Source organism: Pelmatolapia mariae, linkage group LG2 (assembly GCF_036321145.2).
Source record: "Pelmatolapia mariae isolate MD_Pm_ZW linkage group LG2, Pm_UMD_F_2, whole genome shotgun sequence".
Lineage (NCBI taxonomy): Eukaryota > Metazoa > Chordata > Actinopteri > Cichliformes > Cichlidae > Pelmatolapia > Pelmatolapia mariae.
In genome coordinates this window covers 30,542,012-30,550,222 of record NC_086228.1, presented here as the reverse complement: position 1 = coordinate 30,550,222, position 8,211 = coordinate 30,542,012, and positions in this window count along the sequence as shown.

The window sequence follows — 8,211 nt, the reverse complement described above, 5'->3', positions numbered from 1 at the left end:
GTCAAACAGAGGCACTAAATTTATGCACACAATCAAAGGATAAGTCCTGCTGAAGTGGGCAGAGATGGATCTTTGAGTGCTGGGACACTGAAGCTATTCAAGATTTCCCCTACGAGCAGGTCCTGCATTTCCTCCGTTGGCGCTCTCTAATATGCTTTGTAAAGATCACAAAGACACAGTTCAACTCCTCCTGACCTTCTCTCAAAGAAAACATTACATCTGTGGCGCTTGAAAATCAGTACCAGTACACTTCTGTTCAAACTGGCTTATTCGCTTTAGTGCTGATTTTATCTGTTGTCAAGTTCTGCTTTGCAATTTTAACTTACTTTATGTATGACTATTGCTTCTTTTATTAATTTTGTTCTTTTGTAAGGTGACCTTGGGTTTTTGAAAGGCGCCCTCAAATAAAATGTATTATTATTATTATTACTTCTTCTCAGGTCTTCAGGTATCTGATTGATCTTCAAGAATGTGTTAAAAAAGCCCCCTGACTCATATCCACACCTTCACAGGAACGTCACCTGGACCAACAACCTCACTTCCTGATTCTCCAACTTTCCTCCCCTCTCTCATTATCCTTATTCATCAGCTCCTCAAATGTCACCAAGGCAAATATCAATTGTAAACATGGGTAATGTGTTTGTGTATGGAATAGATTTAAATGTGTGAGATGAACTACTTTTCTACAGTTTAAACTTTCCTAAGATTATGAAATAAGTGTTGAGTGTGTGGAGACTGCTGTCTGACGTCCATCTGTGCCTGTGTCACTCCTCCTCCATCCCTCCTCACTTCTCTCTCCATCTGTCCATGTTGTTGTCTCTCCTCCACTCGTCTCTGTCTGTCTTCGCCTCCCTGTCTCTCCCCGTTGCTGTGGGGAGCTTCACATTGGCTTCGCACCGTCTGCCTCTTGCCAGCAGACTGACTGACTGAAGCTCCCACTGCTTGAGCGATGCCACCGTGACAGCACCATTCTGGGCCCTGTGTTTAGCCATGTTTGAGGGGTTTTTTCTTCAGAGTTAGCAGATAGCATCTCTAGCTTGAGCAGCAGATATGTCTTTGACATTAGTTATTGTTTTCACTGAAATTGAACCTCTCTGTTGCTTTTATTCAAAACGAACGCGCTTGTAAGCGCGAGTCTTTGAGGTGTCAGATGCAGTCTATGAAACGGGATGGGGAGCAAGCCTAAATGAGCCGAGGTGACAGGCAAAATCTGGGAAAAATAGACAAGCTTTAACAGCTTCCAGGCAACGCTGTCAGTATGTGGCACCATGTTCCAGCTCCAAATGCCGTCACAGGGATGGAGCACTCCACTTTATTTAAAAACTTTCACTTGAGTGTGAACGAGGTACATTCATACTCATTCATTAAGTGTCAGTGTCAACATGCCGTCCCTGCTGTCTCTGGAGATTTCACAAGTAAAGTATGCATCTATGCTTGCCTTTGTCAGTCTGCCACTGAAGCTGTGACTCGCCTCAGCCCTCGCTCTACTTTGTCCACTAGTTTGGTCTCTTTTTCACATTTTTCACAATCTTTAACTTTTCCAGCCATAACCTGAGCTATGTGTAAAAACACAGAACAGGAAGCAGCTGTGTGCCAAATTCCAAGTTAACCCTTGCGTAGTTTGTCTCCTGCTCCTTCTATCATCAGTTACATCATCTTTAAATACTCGTCACTCAGTTCCACTGGCAGCCAAGCAGCCATGGCCTACAGGTGATGTGGTATGCTTTGGATCATAACATTCTCCTTTCTCTCTCCATTTGATTTCCATTTTGGCTAAATGGTGAATGTACATGCAACAGCTCAACACTCTCTTCTTGTTAATAGTTATTTAAAGAGTTTACTTATTTACCAATTTAAGTAAAAGAAATTATAGCATCAGTATAACAACATGGTATCCTCGACTGCAGCAAATAGTAAAACACTTAAATGTGGATTATTAAACATGACGTCTCTCTGTCCTAAGTCCCTCTTAGTAAACTATTTAAAAATAATGATTTACAGACTGTCAGAATCCTTGAAACACAGACTGAGGAAGGGGACCGGCAGCACATTTGTCAACCATAGACCCAGACAGAGCTTTAATTCATCTCAAAGCCTAAAATCAGTTTTATTTGTTTTTATCTATCGCCCACGGATTTTATCTGATTTCTCAGACTTTTCATCTGGTTTAGTACTCACTTCAGATAAATAGTTATAGTGGGTTATTTTAACATCCATGCTGAAAACGACAGCCTCAGTACTGCATTTAATCTGCTGTCAGACTCAATCGGCTTCTCTCAAAGTGTAAATGAGCCCCCCCACCAGTGAACATTTAACAGTATTCCTGAAACTCTACTTTGTCTGATCATTTAATAACAATTACATTTACAATAATGGATTACACAGCAGTGGGGATTACATTTCAGCTGTCCTTCTGACAGTGCTGCAACTGGTTCAAGGATGTAATTTCTCTTCAATGCCCTGTTCCCACAGCATGCAGAGCAGCTACCTGAACTCTCGCAGAGGGTGATGATCCCATTAATAGTGTTACATCCTCACTGCATACAACCCTGGATACTATGGAAAAGAAACCCTCAAATCAGAAGTGCTTGACTCGTTGGTATAACTAACAAACACAGACCTTAAAGCAAATAAGCAGGAGAGGAAACGCTGTCTCACTAATTTAGTAGATCTCATTCAGTCTGGAGAAAAAAAGTAATATTTGTCACTTGACCCTGAACCCTCCCTTAAGTCAGCTGCAGTATTCTGCTGGGAGCTTCCTTTGAATGGAGAATGTCTTTTTCTTTTTTCATTATGTTTTTATACACCACTTTGCATTTAATCATTAGTAATAATCCATCTCTGCCACTCTTGCACAGCATGTCTTTTATCCCGTCTCTCCCGCCCCTCCCTGAGACTGGCTCTGCTGGAGGTTTCTTTTCCTTCCCATTGTTTGGTACCAAGTGCTTGTTCATCAGGGGTCATGTGATTGTTGGTGTTGTAGGGTAATGCGTCTTGAGGTGACTGTTGATGTGATTTGGAACTATATAAATAAAATAAAATTGAATTGAATCAACAAAACACAGAGTTTCAGAGTCCTAACAAATCCAGAACACAATCCAGGGGGACTGACCACGCAACTAACAAAGGCTACCAAAATGTCAGCAGTGGAGACAGAGGGACCCTGGGGCCCAGAGGTGGAGAAGACATGATTTATCTGGTAACTTGGCCGGGTGGTGTTGATGGTATGGAGATGATCTACAGAAGGCTGATGGCAGGGGCAAAGGGGTGGCTGTAGCTCAGGAGTTAGGGGAGGTCGTAAAGTTGGTGGTTTGATCCCTGGCTACTCAAGTCTGCATGCCAATTTTCTTTGGGCAAGATACTAACCCCAAGTTTCTCTCTGGCTTGGATAGCAGTATTAGCAGTGCTGGCACATCTCTTCGACTCATGGCAGCACAGGGTAGGGCAGCTTGGCTGAACACCCAGCTGATGCAGTAAGCTGGATGGGGACCCAGCTCACGGTTTGGGGTCCTCAGGGGTCCAGAGTGAACTAAGGCCTCCAGCTTGGTCTCAGGGTAGGTCCCACAGGCTGAGAGAGCGGAACGGTAGACAGCAGGGTTCAGCTGATCCAGACTGGTCGTGCTCTGTCAGTCAGAGCCCCTCAGCTCAGAACACAGAAGAAGATAGATGCCTTTATTGTGGCCCAAAAGGTCATTTCATTGATTCTTGCCCCATGCGGCCAAAACAGCATAATTTGTCAGTAATGGTAGGGTTACTGACTGGTGAAAATAATAAGGGCTCATCTCTACCACAACTCACGATTCCTGCTAAAGTCTCAAACACCTGCTCCCATGCTCTCCAAGAAGAGTGGAATGACTGGTTGGAAGGATTGGACCACCTGTTTGTTGGGACCGACCACAAAGACCTTGCCTACTTCCAATCTGCAAAAAGACTAAACACCTAGCAAACCAGGTGTTTAGTTTTTTTCCACTCGGTTTAACTTCACTATCTCTTACAGACCTGACTCTAAGAACATCAAGCCTGACATGCTCTCCCGACAATTTTCCACCTCCATTACAACCTCTGATGTCCGACCATCCTGCCTCCCTCCTCTGTAATTGGATCACTTGCCTGGGAAATCGAGTCAGTTATCCACAAAGCCCAACAAGCTGAACATGAACCTGGAAACAGTCATCTTGTCATCTCCACGCTCTCACCTCAGTCCGGTCTAAGGCAAGTCATTGGGTGCACAAAGCAAAATTCACCTGTCATTCTGGTAGAAACGACACAATTACCTTCCTGCAGCTGTTCTGGTAGCCCACCCGCGGCATTCCCCTGGACGTTGTTGCTGACCATGGCATTAGTCTGTCCTCTGACTTTCATCCTCAGACTAATGGCCAAGTGGAACACAATAATCAGGAGCTTAAGGCCACCCTGAACTGCACTGCGTCTTCCACATCTCCCAGATTAAACTTGTTGTCTCGAGTCCTCAATAACTGTGCCATTTCACTGGCAGACTGCACCCCGATGAACCTACAGACCTGTAACATTAACACCTATTATTATGAAGTCAGTGGAGAGACTGGAGCAGTAATACATTAATGCTGCTCCCCAAATCACAGCTGACCCCCACCAATATGAATTCCCAACCAGCAGATCAACAGATGACACCATTTCCAGCTCCAGCTTCTTCCTGTACTTGTCCTTGCTGTCTCTAATCTTGACTTTAAATTGGTTCTGAACACTCCTCAACAATTCCCTGTCCCTCCCTGAAAGCTCTTGTTCAATTCAATTGAATTTTCTTGTTTATCAGTCCCTTCGGTCACTGGTGATCCATGGTTTGTTATTAGGGAAGCATTTCCCTGTTCTAGTGGGGATGATGCTGTCCACACAGGAGTTTATATAGTCAGTCACACACTCGGCCATGGCATTGATGTCCTCTCCATGTTCCTGGCAAAGACCTATCCAGTTTGTAGTCTCAAAACAACCCTGCAGGGTTTCTTCGGCTTCCTGTGACCACTTTCTCACAGATCTCTTCGTCACAGGTTGCCTCTGAACAAGGGGTTTATATTCCGAGCAGAGGAAAACAAGACTGTGATCAGGATTTCCCATAGGAGGTCTTGATTTGGAGATATATGAATCCTTGACAATTGCATAAAACAAATCCAGTGTCTTGTTTTCTCTGGTTGAGCAGCTGACAAACGTCAGTAACGGCTGAAGGTGGAACGTAACCAGTTGCCAAAATAACACTGGTAAATAATATGGATGGAAACTTACTGCCAAGTTCGGTATCTGGGCTGCAGAGACGACACTTCACAGTAACATGTCCTGGATGACACCATCTGTTGTTGACAAGCACTGCTAATCCACCTCCCTTCCTTTTTCTGCTCCTCTTCAAATCCCTGTCTGCTCGTGGAGCCTGGCAGAGACGCTGGAGTCAGGGATTTGATCCTGCAGCCATGTCTCAGTGAAACACATAATACTGCATTCCCGACACTCCGGCTGAGTCCTTATTAGGGTTTGGAGTTCATCCATCTTGTTAGCCAGTGATCTCACATTGCCCACTATTGATAGGCAATGATAGGCTCTGCACCCATGATGACTCCTTTTCAAGTCATCTTGGATTTATGGCTTCAGCTGAGGTATTATTTCAGCTTTTGCAGTGTTAATCAGCTCCAGTTGTAAGCCACCTTGTTGTTATGGTTACAGTAACAAACGATCAAAAGTAAAAAAAATTATCAGCAAAATTCCTTCCAGCTGCACAGGATCCAAAAAATAGAGAGATGCAATCCTTCAGCCAAAAACGGAGGAATGAAAGTTTTAAACAACAGTAACGGTAAGAGAGCTACTCCAACATGCTGCCACCCCGAGCAGCTCAATCTGGAAAAAAAAAAGGCGTTATATTGCATTGTTGTTTTCCTAATGTTCTCTTTGGTGCCCTGCATACGTGTCATGTATCTGTTACATTTCTTTCATCTTTGTCTATGATAGAAAAAGCCTAAAAGACACATTCAGAGGAGGTGCAGTGGTGTTGATGACATGAGCATTAGATTTAGGTCACTGTAATATTGTGCTAAATATATATATATATATATATATATATATATATATATATATATATATATATAAAATAGCTGAGAAAGAAAAGGACTGAGAAAGAGAAGTGAAATGAGTGGCTCCTCTCTGGTCTCCACACAGCATTAAGTGTCTGTAAATGTTGGATTGTCGGCTTCAAAAAGTGAGAACAAACACAAACAGCCCCTGTCTGACATGGGAAAGGAGCTTTTCATACAGTGTGTAGGACACAGATGTTTGTGTCTGTCTCCAGTTTTTACCATAGAAATGCTGACGGTCCTTTAACAGCTGAAAATGCTTCATGTAAAGACACCACTCGAAAGACTTTTACCTGATCGTGCTCGTTCAGATCCAAAGGCAGGTGGGTTAGACCAATTTGTATCTTAACTAGCAGTTAAGTAAACGATAAATGGACTGGTTCTTATACAGTTTTTTTCTACTCTGAGCCCTCAAAACACTTTACCTCCTTCTCATTCATTAAACACTATGATGGTCACATCAGAGAGCAGCTTGGCGTTAGTGTCTTGCCCGAGGATATTTGGCATGCAGGCTGGAGCAGCCAGGTATCAAACCATCAACCTGCCAGTTAGCAGGTGACCTGCACGACCTCCTGAGCTACAGCCACCACCGCGGGGCAGCGAGTCATTTTATGTTGTAATGTTTGTTACAAGAATGGGTGCACATTAAACAGTATTCATTGTTTTTATATCGTATTTAGAAAAAAAAAGAACCTTGTTGTGTCTTGAAAAGTACAGAGTATTTGTACACTGCTCCAAAAATGTATTCTATATAAGAGAAGTATGCACTGCTGGGCCGAGTGCACGATGTAGGTCCTTTAAAAAACAAAAAAAAAGAAACAAAAGTCACAAAGTGATGGAAAAATGAAGTGTGTGGCACGCAGCAAGGTGACGGTGAAAAGTCCCTGTAGCTTTATCACACTTAATGATTACGAGCTGCTTCTCCTGCTCTAATTATCTTATGGGTGAGATTGCTTTAGGCCACTCTCTTCTTTTCTCTACGCTTCCTGAATGCTTGAGAAACTTTTGATGAGTGAGAAGAGCATTACTTTATCAAACATCCCGTGCTGTATTTTTAGCTGTAAAATGAAAACACAAATTGTTACAATCATGTAAAATCTCGACACACAGTGATAAAATGTTTGCTGCTGGTGTCTCAGCGTGTTGGTTTGCATGGACGTGACAAACGAGCTGTGATCATATTTGTGAAAAGTCTCCTTGTATTAGTGCTGAGTGTGTGCATGTCCACTTCTCCCAGCCCTACTCCGTCACTTAGCTCACTATCTTGATGGTGATCCATATCTGACCGCAGCACTGACTGGATTTAGAAAATATGTTCTTTGAACCGATTCATGTTTCTTGTGCTGCTCTGACAGTCTGCAGACAATGTGAATCATGCACTTGCGCGTCTGTTTCCCTCACTGTCTGTCACTCGTGTGAGTTTGTGGAGATTTTCAAGTTCAGAGTTTGGGCAGAGAGAGGAGAGGGCTGTGTGTTGGAAGCAACAGTGTGTGTTGTGTAGTGGTTCACTAGAGGGAGCACTAAGTCTCAGAGCAGCTCCTCTCCCCACTCAGCTGTAGGCACAGAGCGGCTGTTTAAGCTAAGGTGCAGGTCAAAGTGATGAGGTCATAATTTAACTGTGACACCTGTTGTATGTATTTTTGTTTTTGTGAAAAAAGCCTCCCATCTTTTTTCATTGTCTAAAGTTTTCTTGCTCACTAGTTTTGCAGGCTTTCTGATGGTCTGTGGTCAATGTCTGTCCTTGGACAGGAATGAGTATATCAGAGAGACGGCTCAGGTCAAACCTTAGAGACAAACGTAGACTATAAAGGTTGGTAGGATGCAGTGAAGGAGGACAAGCAGAGGATTGGTGTGACGGAGGAGGATGCTGAGGATGGAAGCAGACCATCCACTGTGGTGACCTCTAAAGGGAGCAGCCAAAAGAAGAAGAACATACTGCATTTCCATATATATGTACACGCTTCGATAAAGTGCTGCAGCTATTTGCTACTTTCCCTGCAAAATATGAAGAATTGAGACTTTTGCACATTAATGTCTCGGTTCCTTCATGCAATTCATTCTCCAACAGCTGACATCAAACTAAATCTATAAAACAACCAGAAGGGAAAATACAAATCAC